Below are 18,611 nucleotides of genomic sequence, written 5' to 3'. Positions count from 1 at the left end.
TTTTAAAGAAGTGCCACCGCTGCAGGAGACGGCCACCTAAACTGCTGGTTTCCTTCTGCAGCCTTTGCAAGGATGAAAGTTGTCGCTGGTTGTGACGCTTTGTTTTAGCATTTTAAAAATAGCGTGGGCTTTTTTGGTTCTTGCGTTTCTAAAATGCTCTGGGTTAAGCCACGTTTGGGTTGTGAAATACAGATTGGCCCAAAAGGTTCCTGGTGAGGCAGCGTTGTACAAAGATGTGTATGAATAAGGTCATTATCCGAACTGAAGTGAGCAGTGAGGAGACGTACAGGGATCAAACAGGAGGGAAAACCCCAAATTCCTCACAGGGGGGAAGCCATAGGAAAGGGCTGAGCCAGAGACCTGAAATGAGTTGTGTTGGTTGTGTTACCATTCCCCCGACCCCTCTGCTTTGCCATTTTTAAGCACCGTCTGCGATAAAAAATGTAAATATTGAGCTCAAAAGGAATGTACTTTTGGTTTAAAACACCCCTACTGTGTTCTGTGCTTTATCAGGAGCTGGGGTTTTTGGTCTCACCTTTCTTAGCTGGATTTGCTTTTGCTCCTGGGTTTTATATATAGTTTCTTGTTCCTGAAAAAAGAGTGTTTTGTAAATGCTAGCTTGCTCGGAGCCTGTGTTCGTGCACGTTGCCGCTGAGCAGCTGTGTTTGTGTGTTAGCTTGCCATTATGAAGCTGTTAAAAGAAAAAAAAAATACTGGGGAGATGAGTTAACATTACAGGGTGGAGCACCAAAAACTTTGCTCATCCCACAGTAAAGCTCTTTAGGCAGAAGAAGAGTCTTGCCAAAGCTTGTAATAAAATCAGGTTTATTTTGTTTTTAACAAGTTAAGGCTTAATTTCTGTAGCTGTTTGCTCAATGAGTTACCCGGGGACTGGAGCTAATAGCTTTTCAAGGTAAAATCTGTGCTGTTTGATAAGTAAGTCTTTTGTTACTGGAATGCGTGAGCATTAAGATGCTGATGTTACTTTACTGACCCTTTATTAGAGATCATTTTCACAACTAATGCTTAGGTGCCGTACAGTAAGATATATTTAGAAGGTACGAATTAGGACACTCCCTGTCCTCTTATTATATCAGTTTATTTTCAGCTGCTTGCCTCTCAAACAAGGAAAAAAAAAAAAAAGTAAGAAAAAAAGTAAAGAAACATTGAATTTGGCTTCCATTTTGCATGTTTTACAGGCATTTGGAGACTTTGTGTGTGCTTTCTTCTCTTCTTCCTCTCCACCTCCCCACCCCATCAAACACCTCTTTAGAAATCTGGCTTTTCTGTTGCAGGAATGGGAGTGTCAGGGGAATGGAAAGTTTGCTGCAGGACTGACACGGTTTCCTGTTGCTACGTTCAACAGAAACAAAATAACAACTGCACTATATTAAGGCCATTAAAAAAAAATATGGTGCAAGGCTTATAAATAGAGCTTAATTCACACATCTAGGTTGAGTAGGGAGCTGGCCAGTGAAAAAGCAATCATGAAAAGTGCATCTCCTGCCCCGTCCTGTCTCTGCTTTATTTAGTGCTGACTTTTTTGTAGCCAGAAGTCTTTCAGGTGCTCATTGCCTTCTCATTACTGAGCCATTTTGTGGTTAGTAAAAGCGGTTTTCTGAACTTGTTGCAAATAGAAGTGTTGTTACTTGCAGCTGGTCAGGAGCTGCAGGTATTCAGCAGCCTTACCCTGCTCTCAGGAACCGGGGAAAAGCTGCCTGGGAACTGCATTAACCCTTGGTTTGTGGCTGAGAGGTTTGCACAACGTTGTTTATTAATACGCAATGCGGAAAGCTGTTTGTACACACAGGCTATTTAAAAAATAAAAATAAAAAATTGGAACCTAACAAGTTCCAGTACTGCTTGTGTAGTGGAATCGGGCAAAATAACAAGAAGATCAAACACACTGGAAAGAGAAGGGGGAAAAATCCTTCTTGTGAGTTGGTTTCCAAAGACTTGGGGGTTATCAGGACCCTTGATGCCAAAAGCGTGCCCCAGTGTTACATGTAGAGGATACACGTGCTGGGCCTGAGTGAGGTTCTTGTGCATGTCACGGAAAAGCTGCAGCTGAAAAGTGTTTAGGAAAATAATGGTTTGTAGGGTTGTAAACACTGAAAAGAAAATAATGGAAAAATGGTTTTTCCAATTAAAATGGGTTTTTAAAGTGTCTGTTTGTTAAATCACCAGAATGCTTTCTCAGAGGTTGGGTTTATTCAGCTACAGAAATTCTGTACCAACAGTTCCCCCAGTCCCTTTCGTGCTGAGTGAGTGCTCATCCTGCCGGAGACTCCACCAGTCCTTATTGAGCTCTTTTGGGGAGGGATCTAGAGCAGAGCTGGGGTGACAACTTGATGTGATCTATGAAAATTAGACTTTAGCATTTTTTAAATTGAATAACTTAAGATCCTTGATGTTAATGAGAAATCTGCTTTGACTTTTACATACTGTAATAATTCAAAGTAATTCAGGAATGGAGCTGGGTCTCTTCAACAATATGGAAGTTAAACAGCAATGTGAAATGAGCTGTACCCTGATATACTTTTCTTCTTGTGCTGATGATGGCAGAAAGCAGTTATGATTCATTACTTGCTAAATCTTTGACTTCATGTAGCAGACTAGATAAAGTTGCACTTCTGGGTTCATCTGATGGCTTCTGTTGTCTAAGCCTGTGGCTGGAAGAAAACAGAAACAGTTCACTGGGAAATGGCCTTCTCTTTGTATTAATTGCATTTAGTTAGATCTTATTGAGTTTAATGTTTCCTAGCTCTGACACATGAATTAGTTTTTAAATGAACATCTGTATTTCCAGAAGTTGCAGCCTACCAGAAAAAAAAACCATGTCATTTCAAAATAGTTTCACATAGACTGAAGCTTGAACAAAATTTGCAGTTTCATCTCCCCACTCATCTAAGTACTACAGCAATATATCAGCGAGGTCAGTTTCTGGAGGAAAGCTTGCAGTATTTTCAGTAATGGTTTGGAAGATGGAAGTGTGTTTATAAGACTTTCAGATGACATCAGGATGGGAGGGGTTGCAGGCACTTGGGAGAGCAGGGTTAGAGTTCAAAGTGACCTTAAGAAACCAGAGTGCGTCCAGATAAGAGAAGAAGGGGGATGCAAACCGTCTCGCTTGCAGAGAAGAAATCAAAATGCGCATTTACCAAGTCAGGATTGCCAGAGAGTGATGCATAGAAAACAACCGAGGATTTTTAGCGGACCACAAATTAAGCATGAATCATCAGTGAGAGGTGATTGCAAAAGAGTCGGATCTTGTTTTGGGTTACTCTGAAGGAGTGTCACCCATAAGACAGGGAGGTGACTTACTCATGCGTGGTGCTGCGGAGACCTTGTCGGTGTCATCAAATCCAGTTGTGGGTGTCCTGCTCCGAGGCGGATGCAGGCGTGCTGGAAGGTGTCCAGAAGGAAGCAACAAGAAAAGATTAAGGAACGTGAGAAGAGGTTGAAAGAACTAATTTTGTTCAGTGTAACAAAAAGAAAACTGTTGTGCAATCCAGCAGGCTTCCAGCGTGTAATAGTGGTTATTAAAGTCCTAGATTCCCGTGGCAGCTTAATTTACTGATTTGCTAATTTGCCAGGATGATTGAGGCTGGATATTGAAAAAACTTCCTGTTATCATCATGAAACTGTTGCAAGACCACCTAGGGAGGGTATGAAACCTCCTTCCCTGGGAGTTGTTGTGGATAAGACAGCTGGGGCAGAGCCCAGTTCTGTTGCTGGCCATTGCTTTTGATTTGTAGGTCCCTAGGTTTTGTGGGTGGTTTTATATTTTTTTTCCCCTTTCTTTTCCCTGCAAGGTTCCTGTATGCTTCGTGTGCATGCACTGCATGTGTGTGAGCTTGCTCTGCTTCGTTGCCTTCCCTGGCCCTTGCAGAGGGACCTGCAGGGGGGATGGAGACCTGGGGGCAGCAGCTCCTGCCCAGCCCCACGTGCTCCTTCCAAGCTCCTGTGCCGTGGATTTCAGTTGTGCAGCTAAAACGTCTGAGGACCTTCTCTAAAGGCTCCAGCCCAGGGTTTCAGGAGCTGAGCGAGGTTTTCCCTGTGCCTACCTGGTGGAGGTAGAAAGAGGCAATGGGATGGACTGGGGTGGCAGAGGGCTTACGGGTGGCAGAGACCCGCACAGGAGGGAGGTGTTGGGATGGGCAGTGAGTGTGAAGGATCCCAAGGTCTGGCTCTCCCCCAGCTCTGTCTCTTGTCCCTGGTGCCAGCAGATAAGTGGAGACAGTCGCAGACAAGGTGTCCGGTGTCACCCCCTCTAGTGGCTGCTGCTCAGAGAGGAGAGCCTGGTGCTGGAGTGAAGATAGGAGATGCTTCGTGGCTCAGAAACGCTGCTTCCTTCCAGGGTCAGAGTCCTGCAGGCTCTGCTTTAGATTTAGATTTACTTTCTGAGGAAGTAATTTCTTTAACAACCTGCTCACAGTGAGGAAACACCAAAATTTTGGTGCCGGTGTGCACCGAAGCCAGCTTGCTCCACGTGTGTGCATAGAGCTCTCCATGCCGTGTGATTGTCCACGATCGCGTGATCGCATTTTCCAAAGGCTCTGCAGAACAGCTCGGGAAGCCTCCCAACGGCATGGGGAATTTCAGACCGAGTGGCTGAAGTGTCAGAAACAAATCAAACCAGGGTGCCGTGGTGGAAAGTGCAGCCCTAACAATAGGCTGTGTCCCAGCCCTGCCTCTTTAAAATCACTTGTGTAACTCTCTCTTTGTAAATATTGTACTGTAACTAGAGTAAACATGGAAAAACCCAGCCAAAAAGGAGCCTGCCCGAAGCCTGGCATCGGTGCTGAAGGGTGACACACGACTGCACCGGTCAGGGCTTTGGGCTGCCCATCCGTAGGGCCCTTTCTCACACCCACTGGCATCCTGTGCGTGCCCCTGGGCGCTCCCAGCAGAGGCTGGAGAGGGCTGGGAGGAAATAGTGTCAGATGCTCGGCCCCTGCTGCATTCATGGCTCTGCAGAAGAGCTCGCCTGTTGCTGCGGGCTGCTTCTGGTGTCTGCTCCGCGCGTCGCTGTGTAAGCTGTTGAGTCCGTGGCACATGCTGTGGAGAGCTAGAAAAAAAACAAGGGGGAAAAAAAGGCAATTCAAACCAGCCTGGGATTATTGTTGGCCTTTGCTATTACTCATGCTTTGAAATCTGCAGCAGGAAGGCATTTATACAACCATTGTGGCAGCTTTTTTGTCCTACACTGAGTTTCTCTGGGATCTGCAACTGCGACTCCTTTTTCTCCTGAACGCTGCTAATCCGCAGCTCGAGACAGTCGCTTCCGAGTTCAGGCGCAGGATTCACGGATGTTAGTGAGAAAAGCAGGGAGGCAGACGACGAGCCAAATCCCCTGCTCGGTGCAGAGATGCTGCTCTCAGCTTTGGCTTGCAGCGGGGCAGATGAACGTGCTGCGGCCGCGGGGCTCCTGGGGATGGAAGTGATCTGGAGATGGTGAGGTTCTTCTCTTCCCTGACACCTTCCCCTTCGGTCACTGCAGGGTCTCCATTATTTTGCAAGTCTGAAAAAAAAACAAAAACAAAACATAGCTAAAGATCCCCATCATAGAAAATCCTGGTTTTGGAGTATGAATTTTTTATGCAGTCATGAAGGTACGGATACATAAAATAATGGATGTATAAGACACTTGCCATGGCAAAGTAACGCTGGCACTGAATATTGTGCCATGAGGAGGAAAATACTGCGCTGGTTTTGAACAGCTCAGTCTCCTGATTCGTATGGATTCTTTTATTTGTGTTTGAAATCTCTTAAAGTTTTGTGGTGTAACTGTTGTATGGTAGACATGGCAACCACACACCAAATTCCTAGTCTAAATATAGAGGGAATTAAGAAGATAACATAGGGAACCAAATGTGGACTTTTCAATGGAGACTGCGTTTTTAGGACAAATGGGTACCTTGGTGTATGGCGTCACTGGGCTTTTACCCTTCTGAACGAACCTACCCTGCTCCAATGCTGGTATTTTGGAGATTGGAGTTGGCATCCTACAATGCAGAGAAGCCAGCATGTACATTTTTCTGTCGACTTACCCTTTTTGCAGTTCACTGGTCCTTACAGTGCCTGAGAGGAAAACCTTCCTTGCCAAGAATCGTTAATACAAGAAATTGGTTTTTAATTCTATTATCGTGCATTTCTTCTGGGGTCTGGCGAGGAGTTGTGGTCTGGTGCTTCAGTTCTTTTGCCATCCTCCCCTAGTAGCTGTCCCTCGTGGTAAGTTTGCTAGGTGTAGCTCTTCAAGATTTGGGAAAGCTTTCTGTGGTAGTTTGTGCCAAATCCAGCAAGCCCCCTGTGAGGTGAATGACAGCAAGAAGCGAGAAGTGACACGTGGAGGGAGAAAGCCCCTGGGGACCTCTGGGGCTGAGCTGCTGGAGGCCACCGTGGTTCTTCTTCCACTGCCTCAACCCAAGTGTTTGGGTGGCCTTGGACTAACCATATGCATGGGACAGGGATTCCTTCCAACATTTTGCTCTGATGGAGGAGCCATATGTGCAATGTGGGCTTAGAAGATGCGGCTAAGCAAGTTGAGGCTGTAGGAACGACAGTGCAGGCTTTGAGGGCTGAAGATAGTTAATTTCTTGAGTAACATGCTGTAGGAAAGAGTGAGCGCTCCATTGTTTGAAGTTTTCCATCAAGAACTGGATGTCCTACCGAGCGATAAGCTCTAAATGATCTGCCAGCCCAGGCTGGCTGGCCTGCTATACTGGAGGCTCGTATGGGCTCACGTGCTTTCTGCTGTCGTTAGGATCCCTCTTAGAAGACGAAACCTAGCAGTGCAGCGAAAGGAACAGCAGTCTGAGAGATGAGCAGGGCTCTTGGCCACAGATGGAAGTTTACAGTCCCCAGCACTCCCCAGGCACAGCATTTTTGATTTAATCTTCCAGCAAAGGTTGAAAACAATGGTGCGAAGAAGAAGAAAAGGGTAAAGGACAAAGGAGAGAGAATTGTATTCGAAGCTAGAGTGCTGATTAGAAAGAATACTCCTTCTGTTAAGTATTTCCATTCATGCAGTGTGAATCGTTATGAAAACGTATTTGGCTTTTCACCCAGCACGGTTAAAACTCTTTCCATGGAAACATGGAATCAAAACACAATTAGCTTTGCAGTAGTTGCACAGATTCCCCTGTCTGTTATCGTTTGCAGTCTTTTTTCCCCCACCCTTTTTTGGTGGGTCATCTTCTCTCATATTCTTTTCAAGCAGAGGTGGAAATCTCAGATTCTTTTCCTCCAGCGTCTCTGCTGTTACTGCTTTGTATCATGTGTACGTCTTGGTGAGGCCCTGAGTGGCTCGGCTGTGTCGCAGGCTGCTGTTCAAACACCAGATGAAATACAAGCCCCAGTGATACCAAATGTTTGTCTTTCCATGCAGCGTCCTTGCTTGTGTCAAGCAGATTCACTGCTCTCTGGCTTTGTCGGCGACGTCTTTCCTGCTGCTTTCCGCCTCGTCTACAGGCGTGGTCTACGTGTGCTCCGTGGTGCAGAGTGATTTAGCAGCGATGGAGAGGGCTTTAAGCTTGGGGCTGTGAAACAGGAATAGATGGCAAGTGGATGATTAGGATATCTTGGGTCTATACAGAAGTGCTGGTATCCAAGCATAGGATACTTAAAATGAAAGCACTTCCCTGGTATGGAAGGAACTGGGCTTGGCTGAGCAGAGTCAGAGTGTGAAACCCCAAAGACGGAGCGGTGCGTTTGTGTCATGTCTGGCCATAGCCAGCCACAGCTGGCCTTACTGTCAGGGCAGCAAACTCACCAAAGCTTTCAAGGAAAGGAAACTTGAATTTTGGCAGAATACTTGTAGTTGTCATCAGTCACACGGAAGAAGAGGTGATGCCTTCAAGTGCAGATGCTGTGAAAAGTATTTGCAGTAGCAACTTCTTTGTCAAGACCCCGGAGCAGGTGGGTGTCAGGGATGAGACGAGAGGTCCTCGCTGCCGCGCACCTCCTTCCATCACCAGTTTGTTGTTTTTACTACTGTGGGCTGTATTTTGGACTTCTGCTTTGGAATAACCCCAACGTGGAGGCTGGAACAAGAATGTGACAGGGTTTTGCAATAGTTTAATAAAATATACTTTATCAGCTGTATTGGAATTAGCAGAGAGGAACAAATTCTAAACCAGCCTTTCTTCTGCATTTGCTCTCTTGCAGCTAACAAGGTTCTTGTCCTTCCACCTTCTCGTTCTGCTTCATTTATGGATTAAATTTATACCTATACAAGCATGTATTTGATGTCACCATCCTTTTGATTTTCTCTTAAGCACTAGTGAACTTAACTACCCTCTCCCTTCTCGCATACTGCGTTTATCGTCTTAGTGCCAGCAATGTACTCAGCGAAAATGAAGGCAGTAACTGTGCCCAAGAAGCTAGTCCAACAGATAGAGCCAATATTTCTGGGTTATCTTGTTTGCTTTCTCTTCTGTTTGTGCTGCTAAAGTCAGAGTAATTGTTGCTAGCTTGTACTTAACCTGAGTTAATACCGCTCTCGTTTCAGATCTGGAAGAGGGCTGATGCTTGGCTTATGATTGTGACAGCCTAGTTAGATAATGCTGCTTCCTTGATTTATACCCTGACACTCTGACAGCCACAGTAATGGTAGTTTCACCTAATTTATGCACTTAGTTATGTGGGGACACATTCCCATATGCAGGAAGCACAGCACCTTTGTCAAGTACCATGTGCCTCCCTGTCCTGAAGCATTTCCACCTTCTGTGCTGCCATGGGAGCACTAACGCCCGTCTGCAAGTACCTTGGCACTAGGGCTGCCCAGCTCATTGACCAGCTGAACGCCTTCCCCCTTCCTTAACATCATCGCCTTCCAGCTGGTGAGATAAGAGGCAGGAACGTGAAGCCTCGCCCTTGCTAACTCATTAGTCTGAGCCCTGGTACTGAGTCTGCTTAGCATCAAGCGACTTGTTTTTCTTCTGTCTGAGACTGTACTTACCTCCATAAATCACAGGCAGATCATAATCCTAACTTACTTGACACTGAACTTTTGCTTAGTTTCTTAACACAGCTGGACGCACTGAATGCCCAAAAGTGGTTGGGAGGCCTTTTGTTTCCAAAATACACATTTTCAAAGGCTGGAGGTGCAGTTCTCATGTTGGTTTCGATCCGAGGTCTTGTTCTTGGGAATTTAGAAATCTCTTCTGCTTCTCCAAAATGTTACCTGGCACATTGCAGTGATTCTTACCAAAGACATGGACACGGGTGGGGTGATAAAGTCTTCTGAAATAACTGATGTGCTTCTTGGTATACTGTTTCACCATGTATATACATACATGTATGTCTAAGATACAATAGTTATTTAACCCTCTGGCTATAACATGGAGGAGGAGGTGGATGTGTCTTAACTTCAAATGCCTGTATGTAAGGGGTGAGCAAAGAGCAGTAATGCATCTTCTTGAGCCTTTTAAGAGAGCAGGAGTTTACACCATTTCCAAATATTCCCACCTGTAGATGCCAGAAGGGAGCTGTATACTATAAAGACTGGGGTTCTGTGGTATTAAAAAGGGAAGGGGAAAGAGGATGCTGAAAAAAAAAAAAACCAACAACAAAAAAAAACAACCAATTCAGTCCTTGGTTTTGATAGATTGGGGTGCTTTTGCTTATGGTTGACCAAGGTGTCTGCAAAAATGCCCTGGGTGCCCTCACTCATGGTGGCTTTGGACAGGCTCTCCTGGCTTGTTCCTGCCCACGGCAGGGCTGGCAGTAGGGCTGTAGTTGGCATGGTGGGAGCAGTGCCTTCATTTTGGGTTGCAGTCCTTTTCTTCCTTTCTGCATAGTCTGAGAGGGGCTTTAGGGTGTTTTGCAAATGATGGTTTTAACTGCATTGTGGGGATTCATGGAGAGAAGCCTCTAAAGGCTGTTTGTTAATAGCCAGATATCTGGGGACAGTGTTAGATTTGCTTGTCGAGGCTTGTTTATTACTTGTTTTCTGTCTTTGGGAAGCTGAGGTTTACTTCTTATGTCAGAAATGATGCAAAAGGCACCCAGAACAGTGTACATGAATCCTCTGTCTTTGTTATAAATCTGAGTATATAGACTAAATAAATAACTTCTTTCTGGGCTCGAAATCCTTACAGTACACCAGACAACAAAAATTTGCGTTTTGGAGTAGCTCCTAGAATTCTTTAATGCTGAAATATCTCCTCCGCTTGAGAACCTGGGGCTCTCCCTCCCGTAGATAAGCGATGGCTGTTTGAACTGGCTTTGCTTCTGGCTGTCCTTTTGGGCAGGGGTTGGCATAACTCAGCCTATACCAACCGGGACGCTAGGAGTGCGTGGCAGCAAAATACGAAGTTTTGAAGGTAAGGCTAAACAAGTACTCTCTTTGTTAAAAGAACGAGGGGGGGAAAGTCTGTGCTCTCAGGATTGCCTTTGTCGACTCTCAGCCGTTTGAATCTACACTGAGAAATGATTTTCAGAGTGATTTAGAAGCTTCTTAAGCTGTTTTCTTCTCTTTCCAGAAAACAGAATTTTATATAGAAACATACCGTTTTATATAGAAACATACTGCGAAAGTAGCAGTTGAATTAAATGTTTAAAAATAGGATATTTCGGTTTGTTTTAGATTTTTTTTAGGTAAGCATTAATCTCCCAAGGAAAGTACATTCTGTTTTTATGCATGTCTTCATATGAGCAATGTGTGTTCCCTGACTGGTGCGTAGTGCTGCCTGGCGCACTGAATACCTTTTGGCAGGTTGGCTCTTAAAATATATTGTGTGTTATCTTCTACGGAGGATGCCGGTAAATGTCTGGATCCCATACTGATTTAGCAGAAGGGGAGGCAGAACAAATCTGGGTTTTATTGCGGAGCACTGCTGGAAGTGGAAGGGGAGCCAAGGAGATGGGCAGCAGTGCATGCTGAGGGTGTGGGTTTAGCTCCCCGGTGCAGGGCAGAAAGCAGCTATAGCACAGGTGATTTGGGGCCAATATTTATGTAAATAAGTGCAATTATGCAGATGTGCATTTGGGAGTTACATTTCCTTTATTTCATGTTTGAGGCTGGTGACCAGGAACAGACCCGTGTATCTTTCTAACTCTGGACGCATTCTGACTTTTCTTGCCCCAAACTCCCAGGGGAGGGGAGAGAACGGGGCACTGACTGCAGCCACTCAACAGAGACAAAAGTCAGGAAAGGAGCCCAGCTAATATTTTCTTCCAGTCTTACCGACTGACCTAGCCAAAAAAAGCATAAAATAACAACAGCTGTTGAAAAAGTCTAAACCGTTTGCCTGTACCAACAGATGTTTCTATAAGCCATTGATTTTTAGGTTGTCCTGGCTTAAATACAGTACGGGATGAAAAGGGTCAAAAGGGTAAAATACATCTAGGAGAGATTTCTCTACTTATGAGAACTTTATAAGCTGTCAGTGAAGCTGTAAACAAAGTTACACTAAAATATATAATATCTTTTAGTTTAAGTTGTGTCTTTTTTGCTTGTTACTGGCTGCTTCGGTTAACAAAGAAAATATTTTTCTTTCAATAGCTTTCAGATCTTTTGCTGGGTATTTTTTCTTATGCGTCTGCATTAAATAAGCCCATTTAACAAAACCTGATCCTCTTATAAACATGGAATAATGACAGTATCCCACATATGGCTTTCATTAATTTTTGCATGTTTTGAAGTTGCCTTTTTTTCTCCTGAAGGCTAACTTCAGAAACAGCGGAGATTAATGCTACATAATAGCCAAAATGACTAGCTGAGCAGTCAGCAGTTCTAACTTTGGATAGAAGGGGTTTCTAGTTAAAATTCTTTAACCATTTCGTACTAGAGAGGACATTTTTCTGTGCAGAGCAATGCTGCATAATCTGGCCTCCTCCCAGTTGCAGTTACTGGTTTGCATCGATTGAGCGGGCGTCAGCCCTGCTGGTTATCTGCAAGCTTTTTGCTTCTAAGTCTGTAAATGTTTTGGATTGTGGCCTTCTGAGAGCTGCGGAACACTTCACCCTTTTTTTTTTCCCAGGAAAACAGGCCCAACCCTTTCCGTGCTGTTGCTGGTGAGGATTTCAGGTGATCTGTTTTATTCCAGAGCAAGCTGCCCAGTTATCTGCGGCACCACAACCTTGGCATCTCTGGAGGCAACCCCGGTCTATAGGATACACAGGGCACCCAAATATAAGGAACGCTGTTGTTTGACATTTTAGTCCCTAGTTATTGCCCATTGCATTAGGTTTATTTATTTATCTCTTGACGAAAGCCATTAAATGTATGGAAGCACAGCTCTTCTGACAGGCAGGGAATAAGAGAGGGGAGCACAAAACCCCAATAACTAAAGTTTTCCTGTACCACCTGTATTGACCTGACATTCCCAGTGCTTGCTGGGCACTCCCTACCTTTATTTGAGAAGAGAGAAATAGCAGGGTTCAGATACATTATTCCCTTTAGGAATTATACCTGCAACAGCAAATGTTGCTGTAAAGGGGTCTTTGACAAGCCAGTAGAAGAAATGTAGCAGATGTTAGTTTATAACTGAATAAATATTGTATTATTTTTCTGGAACGATGTCAGTAGTTGAGAAAATTCCTCACTAATGACTATGTTTCAACGTATTTGGCTGCTAACTATACCTGTGTTTTAAGTCCTGAAATTCCTTTAGGAGCATTTTCTAAAGTTGGGTTAAAAGGGAGAACATACCGAGGATGTGCTGCTGCAGCTGTGCTTTTGACGGTGTCTGAACAGAGCAGGCTTTTCTTCATGGACCCGGTGACTCCTTACCCCTGCATATCCATCTTCAGACCAGAGAGATAAAAGTGGGGTAAAAAATTGTAAAACAGGTTTCTTCCGCAGGGTTAACATTCTTTCCTGGGCTTGTGCTGTAAAGACATGTTTGTTTAATATTCTTTACAGAGGACTACCAGGGAAACGGATAAAACAGTGAGCAAATTAATACTCATGTGGTCCTAAAACAGACCTCCCAGGCGGGAGTTGGAACCCAAATGCCTCCTCTCAACGTTTGCGTTGGATTTTATTTCAAGTTTCCAAACACATGGGGAGAGGGTATGAAAATATTGGTTGGATGGAAGCGTAGGTAGGAGAGGGAGCTGCAGTGTCTGTTATTGCTGGGGAGAGAGAGGGTCCCGGCCGCAGCCAGAGCATCTCAGTTACCAGTCAGGTCTGAGCTCCTCCTTCCCACAAAGCAAACAGGAAAGTTGGAAGGGCAAAACAAATCCCACAGTGTCTTCTAGCCCCTGCCTGCAGCAGCAGCCAAGCGAAAAACTGACCTGGAAATATGGTGGGTGCCTTCATACCGAGCTCTGCTTTCCCACCGCTGTCCCTACCAGGTTGTGAGTTACAAGATGAAAGAACAGATAACCTCTTCCTTTTTCATGGAGCACCCAGCCCAGGCAATACATGGATCGTGTGGGCTTCCCAGGGCCGAATCCTAAAGACTTCAATTAAAAGGGAAAAGAAACAAAAAAAAAAAAAAAAAAAAAAAAAAGAAAGGAAAAAAAAAAGGGGGGGGAAGCTGAATCATTTTCTGGCATGATTATTCATTTGAATGACCCTTCGTTGCTTTTCAATTAGATTACCGTGCCTTAAACTGGAGCCATAAAAGAATGGTAAAAGTTGAATAATTTCCTCAGCTAAAGATGTGTCATTTTTACATTGTCTGTTAATTTTACTCACCGATACCGTACGTCATTTTTGTTGGGCTTTATCCGCCAATTCATCTGTGTAATCTGCTATCCTGTCTCCGTTTTTAGTTCTAAATGCACAGCTCTTTAGATAGAAGCACCCACCCGGCGTATCCTTGACCTGATCCCTTGTTAGGGCGAGGCTGGGGCAGTGCCTGCCTGCCCCTGTGCCATGCCTACAGCAGCGGGCATCGAGCCCTTCTCTGGGGAGCTGATGTGGTGTTTCCTGCACTCCCCAAATACCAGGCAGTCTGTTTTCCTGAGCAAAACTCATCCTAACCTTAAACCGCAAGGCTTCACTCTTTCTGGAATTTATTATTATGATAGAAAGGAGCACGTTTTTGTTGGTGTCAGTCCTTTCAAGTACCATGGGTTTATCCCAGCGATGTTGGAATATACTTTTTTATCGTGCAGGTTATGAAAATGAAAAATTCCTTTGAGTTTTGAATTTGTTAGCTTTATAGGTAATAAAATATCCCATTCTTCCCGCATTTGAGGCAAACTTACTTTAACTCCTCTGTAGGGTGAGTTACCAGACTTTGCTTGTTTGGGTATCATGGATTGAGCAGGCCTTCAAGTATTTGGTGGATGGCCTGTTCAAACCAATTTGAAGTGACTTGCATAATGTTTACAGTGGCTTGAAAACTCCTATAAGTATACAATTTACTATTTTAAACACGTTTGTTTACCCCATTACCTTTCCAGATTCCAGAAATCATAGTCCTGCCTTCAGAGCTTCAGAGGCTGGAATCCCCAGAGCCTTGCATCACGACCAGCACTGCTGAGAGCTGCAGGGGTCTTTGTATCTGGGGGTTCCCCATTGGGACCAAATCCTGTAATAACTCTATTTTCTGGTATTTGTTTTCTTTTAGCTGACTTTTTGTAGGTATTTCCAGGGACTAAACCCCTAAGCCACAAATTCTCATTTTGGAGTGAGTTTGGTGATAGTGGGCCATGCACTGGGCTGCTGGGGTGGCAGCAAAGATCATTTCTCATTGTGATAGTGTACAGTTCGCACGTTAGTTACCCAGAACTGAAAAACATGAAGCAAAATTGAAGCTGAACTAATGCAAGCAGTAGAGGAGATTGACATTACTGCTGACAACCGCTAGGGCTCATGCTCCAGTGGGACATTGCAGGGCTGCAGGGGCACGGCTTCGTTTTGGGAGGCTGGTTTGCAGCTGCAGGTCATAATTCATGTGCTTCCTGACAACCTTTTGGGGTTCCCCGCTTGTCCACTCGTGTTTTCCCTTCCTTGTTTTCAGGATGCTGAAATTCACAGGGAAATACAAAATGTCCAGGGTTTGACAGCGAGAGGTATTTCTCTCAACGCTCGTAACACCCTGTATAAAGATCTGTTGCATTGTCCAAGATCCCACAGCACTTCAGCCAGCCAGACATCTCCATTTGCAGTTATTTTTGGTAAAGACAGAACTATATGTTTGAAACTGATGTCAGATCAGCTGAGAGGTTGCTAATCTCATGCGTGGGATGTGCTTCTCCTGTAACCATTTGGGAGCAATAAGATGGGCAGTTTACTTCCTCTGAAAGGATGTTCAGGCATGCTCCGTGGCAGACAAAAGCCTCGGCATTTTTCTGAAGGTTGTTTGCACAATAGAAATTCCTGAGAAATGTGCACCAAGTCTCTGAGAAATATTAGAAAAGCGAAGGTCAGGAAATGGCTGAAGGTCTCTCAAGGTGTTTTTGTATTTTCTCAAACCACGCGCTCTGTGTATCCATATGTCTGACAGCTTTCCAAGTCCTCCTCATTCCTTCTTCGTGGCTCTTAAACTGTTTATTAGACAGCTCTGTCTTTGAGCTTGAACACAGGCTGCAGCTGTATGATGGTTTGTTTGGATACAGGATTCAGCTCGGTTGTGTTCTCCCAACGTATGGTGTGGTGAGATGTCCCTCTCCAGACCTTAGTGTGAAGATCTGAACGATTTAAGAGGAGAAAGCTGTAGGAGAGTCAGAACTGCCTAGGTTGGAGAATCAGACTTGTTTTGGTGCTGCAGATTTGCCCAAGCATTTTTGGGGGGGGGCTATAGCAGCACAGGACTTGCCATGGAGAGGATCTATGTGATGGCTGATTGCAGGTAACCATCCTCATCTCTCTCCCTGCCTCTTCTTCCTCACAGACAAGTCCAAAATCACAGCTGTCCTTTAGAGGCTACCCAATGAAGCAGATTGCTTCAAGAACGAGATTGCTTGGTGGGGCAAAGGTGGGTCGTGCTGCACCCACAGGGATACAGCCCTGGACCAAAATTTCACTGCAGCGATGCAAATGGGCAGGCTGGGCAGGAGCGGGTTTTTCAACCCTCCTCTGTGTCTTGCAATCCCCTTGCAAGAATGAGAAATGCATTATTTAGCTTAATCTTTACCAAAGTCTGTGGCGTGGCTGCTCACTGGCACTCAGCAGCTGCCTTCAAAACCCGTGCTGGAGCATCCGCCTGGGTTTGTGCTCGGGCGGGTGCTGCCCCGCTGCCCGGCAGACACAATGGATGTGCGTTCCCATCCAGACTGGATGCTCTCCTCTTACAGTCTTTGCAGTATTAGAGTGCAGATTTCCTTTGCCTTATTTAGTTTTGGAAAAAAAGGGGTTTGTTTTGTCTATCCGTGCAAGTGCCAGAAACAGAATTTTTAAATCACTTTCCAAAAAGCTGATTTCTTTTAAGAAAAGAGCAATTTAGATTGTAATTATTCTCTTTTTCTGTCTGACAAATTTATTATCTCCTGCGTTTAGTGCCCAAAAGTGGGTTTTGACTTGCTTAAGAGAGGGAGAATTTTTTCCTTTCATGTGCTGCTCCATTAGTTCCTATCAGGGCCGCAGTTTAAAATGTTAATATGCCTCAGTATTTCTGCAGATTGCATCATTTTCAGTGTTTCATAACTATATGGCAAAAGTAATTCGAAACAGATAACAATAGTGCTGTCTGTTTCAGAATAACCATGATTTCCTTGTCATTAAGAGGTCTGTTAGCGGGGAGAGGAGGAGGAGTTTTATCTGGACGAGTTACAGATCATATGGTGCAATTGAGTGCCTTTTTTTTTTTTTTTTCTTTTTCTTTTCCTTCCCTTGAAATCCGCAGCACTGGACTTTGGTTTGGATATGAAACGATTGGATAGTTTCAAACTCCTGTCTGCACAAAGCGGCTCAGCACTTCCAGATGGTTTCAATAAGGAGCCCAGAACTGTCGCATCAGCAGCCGATGGCCCGGCTGCTGCTCGCGCCTCCTCTCTCTCCATTTTGAGTAACTCGCAGAAAAGGAGAGCGGAAAGAATTATTTACTTGTTGGAGTGTTTTTTTTTTTTTAATCTTTATCTCCTGATTGTCTGGTGCATTGTGTTTCTGAGCCTACATTGTGTGTAAACATGCATATGGCATTCAGGAGATAGCTTAAATAGTTGGCCAAAAGGGACTGGAAACCTTTGTTCTTCTTCGTCCAGGCTCAGCCTGTGTTCTGCGTCCCCTCTGCGTGCCCGGCTGTCCATACAGCAGCGTACAAGGCAGGGTTTCTAGCCTGGAACAATGCAGCAAAAGCCCCACCTAACGTGGGAAGGGAGGGATGGTCTCCCAAGTGGGAGTGTGTCTGGCACATTATCTGCTATTTGTTTATATTATGGTGGTGGTGTTTTTTTCTTTTTCTGTTTTTTTTTTTTTCTTTTTTTCCTTTTCTTTCCCCCAGCAGTCAAGTCTGGAAATTAAGATGAGATGGACTTCGGGTGTCTGTAGTCGTCACTGGCCTCCTGATCTTGGCTGTGAGTCAGGAACATAACCACAGAAAAAAACTCTTGGAACAAATTAGGGATTTGGAAGCTTAAATTTGAAAAGAGAGGAGAGGGAAGGGGATTTATTTTACTGGTGTGTTTGGGTTTTTGTTGATCGTTTCTCTCTGTGGCTGAAGGTGTAGAGGAGTCCGAACAGATCAGTTGGCACTAGCCTCTTAATCTTCACCAGATCAAAACACAGTAATTAGGGAGGGAGGCAGGTCTCCCTGAGTCACAGGCCGGGCATGGGTGCGCACCGCGTCCTAGGAGTCGCCCTGCCCGGCAGCTCCCCCAGCCAGCGCTCGCCACCCGCCTGCACCGTGCACCTCGAGTTGCTGCTCCCTTCTGCCCCGTGACAGCCTGCGCTGGGTTTCCTGTGGCTTTGGGCCACACAAAAGTGCTCCTGCAGAGCTCAGGAAAACTGTCCTCCTCTTTTTAACTTCCTGCTGTGAAGCAGCTCTCCTAGTGCGTCTCCCCCAACTCCTTTGGTTTGAGATATTTCTCATTTCTCCTTACCTTTAGGAAGGGTAAGTGTGCGTGCAGCCGCAGCAGACTGAGTGGTGATGCTGCTACAGGCCTGGCTTCTCTCAGCATCCCCGTGGAAGATGCCCTGTGGCAGTCAGCAGTGATGCTCAATGGCAATCTCCTCTTCAAGGCAGGCATCTCTTGAACCCCATGAGCTGGACATTTCCTTCTGGTTGTCCGAGGGGCCTCAAGGTTCAAAGGTGAAGTGCATTATCTGACAGAGCTGTGCGGTTGTCATTCAGATGAATCTTGGCCAGTGGATGAGGAGAGGCCGTATATCCAAGCAGCCATCGTTGGAGTGATCTGGAAACAAATTTAAACAGCTGTGCTGGTTTAAAAAATAAAAATAAAAAAGTTGCTACATAATGAAACATTAGAGCATCATTAAGGCACAGCGACTGCTGCAGATTCCTCTACCTGACCTAAATTCACACGCTTTGTTTATAGGTTCCTGTCTTGTAAATTTAGATTTGAGGAAATCCCTGCCTTTTATGGTAGTGTTCGAGGGGCTGGAATGCTGTCACAGCCACTTCTGATTCCTCATCTTGACGGGCACATGATTGCTGGGATTCATTACTTGTGGAGAAAACTGGTGGCTCCAGAAAGTCCCCAAAGCACTACCACATTTCGTGTGTCCTAATACTGAAAGCAGAAGCTCT

General features: G+C 45.0%; 1 protein-coding gene and 1 long non-coding RNA gene across 22 annotated transcripts in view; one reads left to right on the top strand and one right to left on the bottom strand.

Moving 5' to 3' along the window:
* Positions 1 to 18,611, top strand: part of AKAP13 (A-kinase anchoring protein 13) — a 217,589-nt gene that overhangs the window by 120,753 nt on the left and 78,225 nt on the right. The window lies entirely within an intron of this gene.
* On the bottom strand, positions 24 to 18,512 carry LOC119718081 (uncharacterized). Of its 3 annotated transcripts, XR_011812019.1 has the most exons (5): positions 14,357 to 18,511; positions 13,246 to 13,413; positions 12,659 to 12,837; positions 3,325 to 8,045; positions 24 to 2,672 (listed from the first exon to the last, which is right to left on the bottom strand). It is a non-coding gene; the product is annotated as an uncharacterized lncRNA (long non-coding RNA). The 3 variants fall into 3 exon arrangements; XR_011812018.1 differs by having other exon boundaries at positions 13,246 to 18,512; XR_011812021.1 differs by lacking the exons at positions 24 to 2,672; positions 3,325 to 8,045 and adding an exon at positions 10,563 to 11,199 and having other exon boundaries at positions 13,246 to 18,503.

Source organism: Anas platyrhynchos, chromosome 11, assembly GCF_047663525.1.
Source record: "Anas platyrhynchos isolate ZD024472 breed Pekin duck chromosome 11, IASCAAS_PekinDuck_T2T, whole genome shotgun sequence".
NCBI lineage: Eukaryota > Metazoa > Chordata > Aves > Anseriformes > Anatidae > Anas > Anas platyrhynchos.
This window is presented reverse-complemented; position numbering and strand designations above follow the sequence as displayed.